We start from the raw sequence: 15,118 nt of genomic DNA on the forward strand, positions 1-15,118 counted from the left end.
TGGGGATATTGTTTCTTTCAAAAGATATAAACATGAGAGGAAGTCCTAGTGTTTGAAACAATTGTGCATAATAAAATTCCATGAAAACCTAGAAATCCAGATGCAGATCAGTAACATATTGGCTAAATAAGCTGTTATGTTCATGCAATGGACAAGTGTACAGACATTAAGAAGAACGAGATACTCATTTCTATGAGATTCTCTTTTCACTGAACTCATCAGTGCTGCAAAAACAATGTTACATAATACTTTTTCTTTAACATTATATCAGGCATCCTCATCTTGTCCTGCATTTATTGCCAGTGTTACTAAAGTTTATCATTTACCTCTTTCTCTTTTAGACATATAATTTCTTCTTATTTTGGAAGCATTCATCAATCCCTATTTTACTCTTTCTTCTAAATTACAAATGAATATTGAACTTTAGAAACTATCTTTTGGGGGCTATTTCAAGTGATTGTATAGTTTGGCTCTCCTTGGACCTTGTTATAAGGTAAATTATATTTTGTTATTTTATATATGCTATTTATTATATTTCGTATTATGTTTACTAATTACATTTATTATATTATAATTACATTATAATTAAGGTAGTATTTTGTTTTAGATAGACAAAACAACCAGTGGAATAGGAAGCATCTTAAAATTAAATGCAAGAGCATAAGGGAATTGAGATTAAAATAAAATTCACATTTTGGATCAGTAGCAAAAATTATTCAACAGAAGTGGGAAAATATGGCTATCATTACTAAATTCTAGATACAGCAACTAGTTAAAAGTTAAAAAAATAATGAAACTGTAAAAGTATCAGAAACCTGGGAGACATGAAATAAAGTATTCATGAGGAATACCTTTCTAAGATACAAAGAAAAAAGGATACATTTAATTATATAAGAATTAAAATTTGCCTCATGGCAAAATGCACTACAAAGGTCAGAAAACAAGCAAAAGAAATTGGGAAATATATTAAGAAATGGATATGCTTTGTTTACAACTTTTGAGAGAAGCACATGTTTCTTTTTCCTTTAACCTGTTATGGGGGTATTCATCTATAATGTAAGTGCATGGTTCCTTTCCTTTAACCTGTAATGTGAGATTTAATCCATATGGTAAGTGCATGGTTCCTTTCCTTTCATCTGTAATGTGAGTGTGAACATGTGGCACTGTTCCCAAGCACAGACTTTGGATGTTCCTGTACTGGTCCCATCACTGACCATCCACAGAAACTTACAAATGTTGCTTCACTTTCCTGGGGGTTAGAGTCTTAGCTACGAAATGGAAGCAAAATAGAACTTTCCCACAGGGATGATAGAAGGTTTAAAGGAGTAAATATGTAAGTGCCTTAGCACAGTGCCTAGTACAAGAGAGATCAATATAAGTACTTATCAATTTTTTAAAGAGACAGATGAAAGAAATAAAATGTGGTAATTTCAATCTATTGATATATATTCTTGACTTTAAACTACCTTTTCATTCACTGGATGACCTAACTTGCTCATGCTTTTTCTTACTCTAGTGAACTTGGGTAGCTAATATCATAGTTTAAAATTTTTGCTTTTATATTTACAAGGAAATTTGACCTGTAAATTTCTTTTTCCTTACAGTCCTAATCTATTTTCAGTATTAGGATTATATAGACTTCATAAGATGAATAAAGGAGCATTCTTCCGTCGCTTTCTCTAGAAGTTTTTCTTTGTTAATATTAACGTTACCTGTTTAATAGAAGTTCGATAGAATACACCTCCCAAATGATCTGGCTGGGTCTGGTATTTTCTTGGTGAAAGATTGTAAACTATTGACATAATTCCTTTACTGGTGAAAGAACTCCAGCTATAGATTTCCTCTTGTGTCAGTTTTGGTAAACTTTAGGAGCTAGGAAATTGTCCACTTTACAGAAATGTTCAAATTTACTGGCATTTTATATATTCTCTGTTTGTACTCTCTGCTATAACATTGTCCTGATTCTTTCTGTATATTATTTACTTATGTTTTTGTTTTGCTTAATCAAAGTGTGTTTTTTAAATCTTTTCAAAGAATATTCCTTTGACTTACTAAATCACCTCAATTTTATACTTTTTTCTGTTTTATTAAGTTCTGCTCATGTATTTATTATCTATTTTTCTATGTTCTCCGGGTTTATTGTTTTACTCTTCTGATATCAATTAAAACACTTGATTATTAATTTTTAGAAATCTTTTTAGTTATAAATAGTTGAACTTTTTGAAGATTCCAGCTTAGTTGTAAGTATCTAAGGGTCAGCTCGTCCACATTGTTGCTAGCCTAAGGCTTAGTTCACCCTATCGCAATGTATATATTGACATTTTTTACCCTCGACTTTCTGTGTTTTGCTACTTCTCACTTTTCTTTGGAGAGAAGCCCTTTGAAATACCCTTAACTTATTTTACAGCCAATAAGTCTTTAAAATAATGTGTATTTTTTAAAGATAGATCTACTTATATAATTAGGCAGAAAATCTGATTTGCCATATTTTTAAAAACAGCATAAATTCACTCTTCTCCATGATTAATCTGCTGTATTACACGACCTTCGAGTTTTTAGCTTTATCAATGACATGTACTTGAAAAATGTTTTAAAGATCCTACCCAGTCTTTTAAAACATCCTTGTTCCTTGTTTCAGTTCTAGTTTTATGTATATTTTCTGCCTTGCACCTGATTAGTCCAACATCTGATGGATGGCCTTGGGAATCTAATTCTGGTATTGATTGCTTTTTGCTGATTCTCTTCACTTCTAGCTGATTTCTTCATTATTGTGTAAATTTAGATCATGAGCTCATGTTTAGCTAAACTTTATCTGTGGGAATGCTATAGGCCTGTGTTGAAGGTCTACCTCTCCAGAAAGGGTTTAGTTTTGTGTTTGGAATACCACCGATTTGGGAGCATTTTAAGTTAATTTCTTAGCTTCTGTTTGCAAGACCGCACATAAATTGGCAACCCAAACACTGGGAACACAGATCTGGGGTTCAGAATTCTGAAGATTTCCTACCTGTTTCCTACCCAGAGCAGAGGCCAAGAGAATTTGGTCTTAGTCTCCCTTTGCCAGCAGATATTTTTTCTCCTGGCACACCCTTTCATTGAAGGTGAAGCTAGGGATAGATCGGTTTAGTTCTAATTTCCCATCTAGTAGGAATGGAGTCTTACCTCCTGCCTCTCATGTGGCCATGGCCATTTAAAAACAAGTTTCTATGTCAGGTGTGTCATTAAACTAAGGCATCCAGACAGAGGCCTATTTTTATGGCCTATGAGCTATGAATAATTTACACATTTTAACTGGTAACGTTTTAAATGGTTACCTAAGTACCTAAATAATATCCTCAATTTTGCCTCTTTGGTCTACAAAGCCTAAAATATTTGCCACTTGGCTCCATAAAAACAGGATTTCCAGCTTCTGTTCTAAGCTATCAAGATCTTCAATCCACTCCTAATATAGCTATAACTCTCATGCATGTACCACCCTTCTTTCATGGGTCCTGGAAATTTCTACTGCATACTTCAAAAATCAACCACGCACTTAAAAATAAGTTGTGTACATTTAACCTAGCATACCTAACCCTTTTCCTTTAGGAGAGTTTTTCAAGTAATCTTGCCCACCGTATTCTTTAGAGCTTCATTAATAATGGCAAAAAATTAAAACAACTTAACATTCAACAAATGGGAATTGTTCATAACAATTATAGAAGCACATACAGTAGAAAACTATACATTCTTATTGAAACAGTGAGACATAACTAGTTTTATTCTTAGAGAACTATGTTTATTTAGGTCCCTTTTGTTTAAATAAGTATATTTCTGTGTATGTATGTATATAGTCATGTATTTATATACACATACATTATTTGTATGATCTAGTTATATAAACATATGAAATACATACCTATACACATACCTTTGATTTATATTTGTATACATACACAGGAATATAATTATATATATTATATAGTTATACACATTGAACTGAAAACTGGTAGTATACATATATATAGTGTATAAATGTGTGTCTATGTGCATGTGTAGAAAAGCAGGTTGAGAGATATGGAAGCATGAGTTAGACAGGGTTCACGATTGTAAAAGTAGTTATGTGTAGGTAGTGAGGTTAAGGCCTATTTGATTGAAAATATTGCATATTTTTACATCAATTGTTATGATGAACAGATTCCTATGTAAATAAAATTATAAATAGCTATACATACTTGTATGTGTAATGTATAATTAAAATATATATAGTTTCATAGATGTATTATATTTATATTACATAATATAATTGTCTTATACTAATACATTATGTATTGTGTTATATAGAATATATTAACTATAGTGTATTATATCAGATAATAATAATTATATATTTATAATATATATATAAATATATATTTATAATTTATATATTATGATATAATTGTTTTATAATCAATATTACAGGATATATCATATTAATATTATGAACATATTAACCATATAAATACATTTCATTACTCATATATTTTGTATATAATATATGCTAGGCAAAAATATATATTAATATAATACATAATTGTTATACATTAATATAAATATTAGTATATTACATTTATATATCAATATAATATTTAATATTGGTATATTATAGTTAATATATACATAACTAATGCTCTGCTACAAGTAGAATAAGACCAGGAGTATGGCCAAAGCAAATTCTAAAAATATTAGATTACTTCTATTCATTTATATGTCATTTTCCTGGAATCTGCATCTGGCTATTAGAGAGGACACACAGCAAAATCAACACAAAGTGCCCAGGAGGACATTGGATCCTTTGTTTATCGGAGCCTCAAAGGAAACACAGTGCTATCCAGTCCCCCATCAAAGAGCCAAGAGCAAACCTTGAAGCACCCAGTAAAAGCCCATTCAAACAAAAAAGCTTTTCCACTTAAACTGGAAAAAGTTAAGTTCCCAAGAGACCCCCTACATCAACCACCAAAGCTCATTTGGCAGTAAAAGCAATAACGTTCACCGAACAACAAGAAACCCAAAACAATAGTTGTTTTAGCACAAACACAAAAAAGCAGCTAATTAGTGTCTCTCCCGTTTGAAAGAAGGGGGTGGGAAGTGGGCAGAAGACCTGATAGGAAAGATAAAAAGCAAAGGAAAAGGAAAATAGAAGTTTCCAGTTTGACACTCAAGCTGTCTTCTGCATCCATTTCGTCAAGACCACCAAGTCAATGTGGAGGCTTTTTCCTCCTTCCCTTTTCTTTTCATGAGACTGATCACAACCAGCACTGCAGAGTCCATCGAATTAAGGAATGCTGTTGCCTACATGTGTGAATGAGCTGTGAGTAAAGTACTGAAGTAGAGGACACCTAAAGTGAAACGTCTTCATGAATGTCCATGTGGCTGAGCAGGAAGTTAACCTTTCATAGATGTGCTAAAGAAGAAGAGTTGGCTTTTATTTTATTTACTTTTCCCTGGACTCTGTTGAATGACTATCATCTACAAGTTCAGGCTACTTTTTGCTGAGGATTAATGCACTGGGAGAGCTGAGAGAAAACTGAACAGTAGAGCTGTCTTTTTCTTGACCAGTTCACCTTACTTTCCCAAACTCTAAGTCTTTCCCTAATTCTTTCTCCTTTTTAGTGTAGTAAAATGAACAGAACACAAAATTCACCATTTTGATCATTTTACAATTCAGTGGAATTTAGTACTGTCACAATGTTGTGCAACTATCACCGCTGTCCAGCTGCAAAACATTTTCATCCCCCCAAGAGGAAACCTACACCCATTTTAAGGACTCATTCCCTATTTCCCTCTGTTCCAAACCCCTGGCAACCACTAATGTATAATATTTGCCGTGTGTATGGATGTGCCACTGCTGGACATTTCGTATAAATGGAACCATACCATATGTAGCCTTTCGTGCCTGATGATAAGTTGTGCAGTGGTAGGAAAAACTAAAATGCGATGTACTGTATGATGTATGTTTTACTGAAGTGGCTTGGTCAGATTATAATGATTTATGATAGAAATCACGTAAAGCAAGCATCACAATTCTCCAGGAATGTTCTGAAGAATGCTGATGTTAATTATGAATATGTGAATCCCAAATCTTTCATTTTTATTGACCTTATCTCATTAATTCTTCTCCCAACACTGCCATAACTAGAGTTGAGTTCTAAAACTTACCTTCCTCTTTCCCCATAGAAATTGTCCCACAATTTCAAAAAGTTCTCAAAGGTGAAAAAGTGCACACGACGTTTATCACATTTGCAAATGCCGATGGAAATGCTAAGCTAACACTGTCCAAAATGCAATATTCTTCTGTGAGAGCACCCAACTTTAAACAAATACACATATTCTAAATACAGCTTAGATCTGTGACATGTTTTGGTCACTGAAGTATGAGCAGACATGATGGCCTTAAATGAGCAGAAGAGGCCTTAAATGGGCTTGTGCGGTTGGGCTCACCTATGTTTCAGTGAACTTTTAGAGAAGACAGGGCCTGGGAGCTGCGGCCTCACAGTTGGGCTCCAGACGAAGAGGCGTGTGACAGACCTCAAACTGACCCAAAACACGGAGCAAAACTAGCCATCTAGAGGTCTAAAAGAGAGCCACTGCAGCTAGCCCATAGGTCCAAGAAAAATAAATTCTTGTTTATGTAACTGAGTTTGGGGTGATTTGTTCCAAAGCATTATCACAGCAAGAGCTGACTAACACAACATCCTCCAAATCATTGTTATGTAAATGGATGCCACCATGCCTACATTTAAGGCAACTGTGTCCTCAAATTGTGAGAAATCTTGAACCCTTGGTGCCTCTCCAACACAATGTACATGGCTAAATTTCCACAAATAAGTTCACTAATATACCACAAAGATCTCCCTAAACTTGTATTAAATGTAATGCAAAGTTCTTTCTTTTCATTTTCTGCTTCTACATAGTTAAAATGCTGTTTATCAATGGAAAACGGTTCTTGCCGTTTGGCTTCTGTCGTTAGAGTCCTTTGAACTCTTTGGCTTTTCAGCTCCTAGGCTGTAACATTTCAATCAGCAAATGCCCCAAGGAGAAAGGCTGCACCAAATGTGAAGCTTGCGTCTGTGTTTCCCTTCTCTCCAGAACTTGGCCCACATGTCTTGGTGTCTCTCTAACACTCAGACACCAGCGAACAGAAGTTCTCCTACTCTATCCAGCTTCTCTAACATTTCTTTAGACTTCGCCTGATCTTATGTTATTATTCAACTATCATCTCAATTAACCCTAGGAAGCAAATCTACCATTTTTAGAGAAAACGGAACCCTGGTACACCGTTGGTAGGAATGTCAACTGGTGCAGCCACTGTGGACAACAGTATGGAGGGTTCTCAAAAACTAAAAATAGAACTACCATATGACCTCGCAACTCCAGTGCTGGGTATAAATCCAAAAAGAACAAAAACATGTGTTTTCAAAAACATGTATTTGAAAAGATACATGCACCCTAATGTTCGGAGCATCAGTATTTACAATTACCAAGATATGGAAGCAACCTAAGTGTCATCAAGTGATGAATGGATAAAGAAGATGTGGTACATATAACCAATGGCATACTACTCAGCCTTAAAAAAGAAAGAAATGTTGCCATTTGCAGCAACATAGATGGACTTGGAGGGCATTGTGGTAAGTGAAATAAGTCAAACAAAAACAAACACTGTAGGATATCACCTATATATGGAATCTAAAAAATACAGCAATCTACCGAATATAACAAAAAAGAAGGGGAGTCACAGATATAGAGAACAAACTAATGGTTGCCAGTGCGGAGGGGGAGGAGGGGGCAATACGGGGTGGGGAAGTGAGAGATGTCAACTACTGGGTGTACGATAGGCTCAAACATGTATTGTACAACACAGGGAATATAGCCAATATTTTGTAATAACTGTAAATGTAAAGTATCCTTTAAAAAGTATACAAAATTTTTTACAACAGAAATCATACTGAAAATTGGAAACAATTTAAATGTCCATCAACAGGAAAATGCACATATAAATTATTGCATTTCCCTACATGGGAATCCTACATAGTGAGGAAACTACATGAACTAGACAGATCTTTACGTGTCAGCATGGATGAACCTAGCAAAGATAACACTAAAAAAAGCAAGTAAGAAGAGAAAACATAGTAGAATACTATATGAGGTTTAAGAATACTTAAAAATGTAGCCTAAATAGAAAGACATCCATGCAGTGATGGAGACCAAGTTCAGAAGAGTGGTCACCCAGGGTCAGCTGGGGAGTGGCTGTGTTTGGGAAAGTGGTCACAGCAGGCTCTTCAACAGGAATGGTAATGTTGCACTTCACACGCTGGCTGGAGGACGGAGGAGTGTCTGCGATGTTATAATGTGAGCACGCTGCATGTGAAAGCCATTGCTGACCACATCTAGGGGATCTGATACGCGGGAGCTGGTAGTGGGTGGAGGCATCCAGAAGGTGGTGGTAGAAGAGGAACGTTGTATGCATAACGCCTAAGACCTGACCAGAGGACGACCACTGTTCTAGAAACTGGACACAAATCCAACTTCTACGGCCAATGTTAAAAGACAAACTGAGGCATGTTTAAAAGAAGACTTTACGTGAGCAAAAATAGATTCAATTCAGGCACCGCCAAAGCGGAAGTGGTGAGGAGCACTCCAGCCACAGGAGCTGCAGAGATTTTTAGTTTCAAAGGGCAGAAGCAAAGCAAGGAAATGACTGACTTGCTATCGCTTTAAAGCCTAGTTGGTGGTTTCTGACTAGTTGTCCTCAGCGCTGTGCGTCACCCTGAGGCATTGACAGGCTTAGATTTCGGTTGCTTTACGTAGGCGGCCGCATCACTAGAGCCACCGCAGGCTAACGGCCTCCTTGCAGGGTTCATTTACTAACACCAATTGTCTGAGTCCTTACTCTTACTCGGCCACTTCACTTCCTACGCCTCAATTTCTCTTCTGTAAAGTGGATATTCAGTAGTAAATTCTCTGTGGAGTTGTCAGTACAAAACAAAGTGATTATTAGTAACCACGATCATGTCCTGAATGCATGGAACACGTCACCATTTGCCAACTACCGTGTCAAGTTAGCAGAAACTACGGAAATTAAGAGCTCTCCGCATAAATTCACACACCCGTGCACCAGGTAAGGGACCACAGGCAGACGTTCACTCAGCCTTTCGTGTGTCCCTCACGGAATACACGCTCTCTCCTGGGCGGGGGGAGCACAGACACTTACGGGAGTTTACTTTTCAAATGCGTTGATACAACCAGGTCTCACTTTTGTTTGGATGAGTCAGCAAACGCTTTTTAGAAGCCCCAAAGTCTCCACACCTCCAACGTTTCGCGCTGCCTTAGTCTCAGAGCTCAAGCCCCTACTCTTCAGGCCGCGTCACCATGGGAGACAGGGCTGCATGCGGACGTGACGCACGGCGAGCGTACTGACGTCCTCGAGCCCCGCCCCCACGGTCCCGCCCGCTGACTTATAAACGGCAGCCCCGCGGTGTGGAGGGCGTAGGTGCGTGCGCCAACACCAGGCCCTGCGGGGTCTCCGGAGCGCGGCATGGGGGGGTTGGCGTAGCTGGGGCCCGTGGCCCTATGTCTTCTGGCTGCGACGCCGGTCCTGCGCACGCTGCGGGGCCGCAGCCGCCGGGCGGTGGGCGCCCGAGGGGCCGGGAGGCGAGCCGGGGCCCCCAGGCGGGTGTGGGCATCATGTCCGCAGCCAGCGTCCCCGAGGCCGCGCTCGGGCCATGATCCCTTGGTGAAGCTGCGCCGGGACGGCGTGGCCGATATCTTTCCGCGCTCTGAGGACCTGTGCGCGCTGCAGGACTCGGTGCCTCTGCCCTCCGTGCGCGCTTCCCTACAGGAGGGCCTGCTGGACTTAAGGCCGACCGCCTCCGCGGGGTGCACTGGGCGCCGCTCCTGAGCACCCGCTGCCCCTGATCTGTATCCAGAGCTTCTTCCAGCCACGGCGTGTCGAGACAGGTTTGTACTTCCCGCTTCCAGGGCCCCTCGTGTGGGCACTGAGAAGCGGGGTTTTAAATGGTGCAAGGTGGAGGGTGGGCACTAGAACCAGTGCCCAGTGACCGGGTGTGCGTGCACTAGACAGGGCGTGTGGCCTAGGACTCCTGCCGGCTCGGTGACCCCGGCCGAGTGCCTTAAGGCTTCAAGGTCTCAGTGTTCTCATCTGTAGCGTGGGCTTAACAGGACCCAGTCTCTCTGGCGGTTACAAGGATGCACTGTGTTAATGCTTCTAGACTCTACAAAGTAGAACACTTAGCACAGTTTGGAGCATCGTTAATTGTTGCACAGATGTTACCTGGTCTGTTGAATGACTTTGCCTGGTACACACCAAAGCGATTAGGAAATGGATATATCCCAGCTTCATTTCCTTTCCATTAAAACAGGGCTCAGGAAAGAAAAAATCTGTTTTTCAGTAGTCGTATCATATAGTGGAAAGAGCACTGGTGTGAAGGCAGCCTAGGGTTTGAATTCCAGGGCTTATGCTGTCTGTGGCCTGGGCAGGTTTCTTTTGCACTACAATCCCCACACTTGTAAAATGACATTAATAACCACTCTTTCTGTGGGTTCTTAGAATGAATTAAGCAGGTTATGTGTGCAAAGTATCCTGGCACTTGAATGAGTTGTCAGAACCAAGGGCTGCTGGAGAGGATGCTTCTGCCCTAGGTAATCTTCCCTTCTACTGGGCAGCAAGTAAACACAAGCACAGTAGTCAGTGCTCTGGAAGAAGTGAGTTCTGCTGCTATAGAGCACAGAATCTCTTTTTTCTTTAATTTAATTTTTATTTTATATTGGAGGATAGTTGATGTACAATATTGTGTTAGTTTCAGGTGTACAGTAAAGTGATTCCGTTATACATGTATCCATTCCTTTTCAGATTCTTTTCCCGTACAGTTTGTTCCAGGCTATGGAGTAGAGTTCCCTGTGCTGTGCAGTAGGTCCTTGTTGATGATCTATTTGATATAGAGTCGTGTGTCTATGTTAATGCCAAAGTCCTAATGTATCCCCCCCCACCTTTCCCCTTTGCAGAGCACAGAATCTTGGAAGGGAAAGTTCAGGGTAGGCTTCTTGGAGGAGGTGCCATCCTTTCTAAGGATATGTAGAAGCTCCTGGGGTGGCAGGAGGGAGCAGGGTGTGTCAAAGTTTGAGAAATATAAGAAAATATGGCAAAACTAAGGTATAGGACTGGAACTCAGGGCTTGGGAAAGAAATGAGAGTTGATACTGGAAACCTAGTGGGGCCCAACAGAACGGGGCCTTGTTTGTCCTGTCAGAAGTTTAGATGTTTATCCTGAAGGCTGTGGGAAACCCTAAAGAACAGTGAGATGGACTTCTGGTTTAGAGACTTACCCGGACCTCCATGTGCAAGGCACTTGATTGGGTGCAGGGTGAATTGTAATCTAAGGTTCCCACTTAAGTTATAAAAGGTTGGACTGGATTTTGCAGATCTGAGAGAGAATGGGTGGGGCCTGGTGACCAGTTAGAAAAGGGAGGGCAGCAAGCGTGGGTGACAGTTTACAGCTGCATCTTTTTGAGAGATACAGAGCACCGTAGGAAGGTATTGGGGGTGGGGAGAGGATTTTAGTTCATCTTCAGTGCTTTAGAGGGGCCTGGTAGACAGGTCTGGGCCCAAGGTTCAGATCTGGGCTTTTGGGGAGGAGAGGTGTTTGAAGGCATGGGAGAGACTTAGGTTATCCACAAGAAGATCCAAAGAATCATAGGTCTGAGAGATTTTTAAGTGGGTATATTTGAGGATGTTTATAAGCTGTGAGAAAGTAGCCAGCAGAGGAAGGGTGTAAAGATCTAGGACAGGAAATGATTGTTCATTTGATTTTGAAAAGCTGAATACTTATCGTGTGCCTGGCCCTTTTCTAGGATCTGGGGTTCACACCATCTGTTATCTCTTCTGCAAGGATAGTTCAACTCCTCCCCTGGTGAAGAGAAGTCAGATTATTCTTTGCGTCCCATTCAGGTATAAGAACTGTTCTGTACCTCTGAAGGGACTTTACTTAACCAGAGTAATAAGTTAGAAATCAAAAGAAATTAGAGCTGGAAGGGACCTTAAAGGCCACTGTACTTAATTTTGCCTGATATTTGACATTGAATGTAAGAAAAGTTTATTGTAGAGCCCATTCTCTTCAGAGTTCCTTCACTGAACTTTCTTTATGTCTTGCATCCAGTGGGTCTATCTTGTAAATTTTGGCCTCCTCCTAAATTTGCTTCTTCATCCATATTACATTTTGCCCAGGCTATGGCAGAAACTCCTGGGTGGTTTCACGGCCCCTGGTCTCAGTTCCTCTAAGTTCATCTGCCTACTCGGGTTGAGTGATCTTCTAACATGACAAGATATGCCTAAAATAATGCTGCTAATGGCTTGCCCACACAGAGTTAGTGCATACTAGCTGCTCTGCACAGAGGCCTGTAGTCTGAACTGTGCTTTGCCAAGCCTCCTGGGGCTCTTTGGCCTTGAGGAAGGGGAGCTTTTTGTGATCACTCCCTTTATCTAATTGGTCCTTCAGCAGCGGGGCGCCTTTTTCTAATCAGCGGAGGCACCCTTACTCAGCCAGTGGTAGCCCCAGGCCTCATCACCTGTGGGATACAAGCCATGCTCTCTCCCAGGCTTGCTTGGGCCAACATCTCTATTTTTATTTCTGTCTCTTCTCACACTTGGACCCCTGGTCTTTAGTCATCCCCACCTGCAGTATTTACAGTGCCCAGCAGGTGTCAGGCTTGAGTGTCTTTGCACAGGTGCTCCCTGTGCAGTTAATGCACCTCCTACTCCAACTCTGCATAGCCTCATCTTTCTAGACTGTACTTCAGGGTTATCATGAAGCCGTCACTTAGATATAACTTTTGGCCTCCATAGGCACTTCTGTGCTTAAAGGTTATAGTTCTTTATCTCATGTGATTGAAATTTTGAGTTTATAGATCTTCCTCCTTAATGAGGCTTTAAGGACAGGAGTCATTTCTAATCCTTAGCACAGAGCAGATGCTTTTTAACGGTGATAAAATGTATGGTTTAAATGACTCATTTTACAATAATTTTGCTGTAGCTTCCGATAGAAATAAAGTTTCCAGATGTTGTGTTCCTGCAATAAGAAATAAAGATGTGACCTTCCAGCTGTGTAAAGCCCATCAATGCTGTGTAAGTGCATCGGGTGCGCTAAGGAACGTGGAGCCAAGTGGGCTAGTTGTGAGAGAGAGAGACTTAACTATGTTAACAAAGGTAAGCCTTCATTGTGTCCTGCCAACATTTGATAGTTACTTTTGGGCAAACTAAAGCAGTAAAATTTTAAACTGTTCCTCCCCATTAAAGGGATTGAATATTTGGCCACTTTGGTGCACCTGTGTCTTGTGAATTGTCCAATTGGAGATGGAGGTTTAGAAAGTGAGTTTCAGTCTTGTTTCAGTCTCTTCCCATCAGACTGGTCTCGTGATTTCCTACACACCATGTTACTTCCTGTCTACCTTTCCTTGGTGGTGTTCATGCCTGGATTATCTCCTGTACCTGCTCAAACCTTGGTCCATTCTCATTTGTACCATGGAAGTGTGTCATGCTGGATACTGTCAGAACTAATTTTACTTAAGTTTGTGTTAAGGTGCAAAGCACACGTTTTGTATATTATCTGTTTTTTGTGTTTGTTTATATTTTTATGGTTTCTCTTCAAGAAATATTATGAGTAGGGAAATAACAAGATGTAAAGAGCAAAAAAGTCATCATTCTCTTTTAAGTTGTTAGAACATCTACCTGCAATCATACTGCACTGTGGTATGTGTTAAAATAGGAAATTTATGTCATGTCCCGTAGGAGCAGGAAAGTCAGTGGTGTTAGTGAGGGTGTGTCATGGAAGTAATCACTAAGCAGGTGACTGCTGGTTGGGGTCCTGAAACATTAGTGTGTGTTCCCTGTGTCCAGTAGTGGTCTGGAGAGGTCAGGAAGCCTGCCTTTCAATTTGAGGGAACAGAGGGTTTGAGGTCCTCTCTGTTCTATTGCTCTAGTACACTGCATAGCAGCTCATAAAATACTGTGTTTATAGTTGATATTTAAATCGCTGATTGATCATCAAGATTGGGATGTATCATTGGAAATGAAAATAGGAAGAGTCTTATGCTTTTTAGGTTTTTCCTTTTTTCCCGATGTCTCAGAAGGCTCTTTGACGGGGGACTTTTTATTCTCCCATACAATTCCATGAATACTTATACCCTGGCACTTATTTTAATGTCATTTTCAATTTATAAATGTCTCTGAAACACATACTGTAAACTATTTGAGGGTAATGACCATGGCCATTGATGACACATCTTAAATGTGCATCGTGTTAATGCTTGAGTGTCAGGTGGTCTACCATCAGTGCTTCCTTCTTTCACCCAGTTTTCTTCCTCATTTCCTTCTCCAAATTTGTCTCATTTTTCTACTCTCCCTTTTGCTTCTCTATTCTTGCTTTCTCTTTCCCATTTCATGTGTCATTCTTCTTCTTCTTCTTCTCCTTCTGACTTCATTATTATGGCCAACCAAAACCTTTTCCAGGATTGTCTCTATCTTCCTTTCCTCTTCATTGCCATCCACAAACTCTTAGAGAATATTCTTGCTTGACTCCCTTACTTCCTAGCATACCCATGTACTTCCTGGTCACTTTAGAACATTGAAAAGGGTTGGAATTTTTAAAAATAGGTAATTATAATCAGTCTTCTTTCATCTCTGGCATAAGACTCTTCTTCCTCAATCTGACCATTCTTAAATCTAGAAGTACTCCAGCTCATTGGTCTCCCTTACCCCCATGTTTAGGCCAAAGAACTTGTGAAACCTTAGCCCTGTTTAATACTTGAATTTATCAAAACATAAGAGGGCTAATTCTGCCTAAGGGCACCAAAGAAGAATAAAGATGCCACAAATAAATGTTTAGTCCAGATTTATAATGGACTCTTAAGTGCCTAGTTGAGTGCTAACCGTTAACTCACTTGAACACCAGGGAGGTCATGACACAAACTAACATGTTAATTGTAAAGACACTTCACTTCACCATTCCTCAATGTAGCTGATAAACTGCATCCAGTTAGCTTAAATAACATGAATGATGAATTTCCCTGTGTATATAAATCGGGAGTTTCTA

The 15,118-nt window shown here is 39.7% G+C and overlaps 1 pseudogene across 1 annotated transcript in view; it reads left to right on the forward strand.

Annotated features, from left to right (window-relative positions):
* The first annotated feature begins 9,384 nt into the window (after positions 1-9,384).
* LOC308620767 (centrosomal protein of 78 kDa-like) overlaps positions 9,385-15,118 on the forward strand; it is a 418,103-nt pseudogene continuing 412,369 nt past the window's right edge. The window contains exons 1-3 of the transcript in view: positions 9,385-9,414; positions 9,569-9,972; positions 13,061-13,233. The product of the transcript in view is annotated as a centrosomal protein of 78 kDa-like (transcript). The remainder of the gene's footprint in view (positions 9,415-9,568; positions 9,973-13,060; positions 13,234-15,118) is intronic.

This window comes from Mesoplodon bidens, assembly GCF_964165515.1.
Source record: "Mesoplodon bidens genome assembly, chromosome: 7".
NCBI classification, from domain to species: Eukaryota; Metazoa; Chordata; class Mammalia; order Artiodactyla; family Ziphiidae; genus Mesoplodon; species Mesoplodon bidens.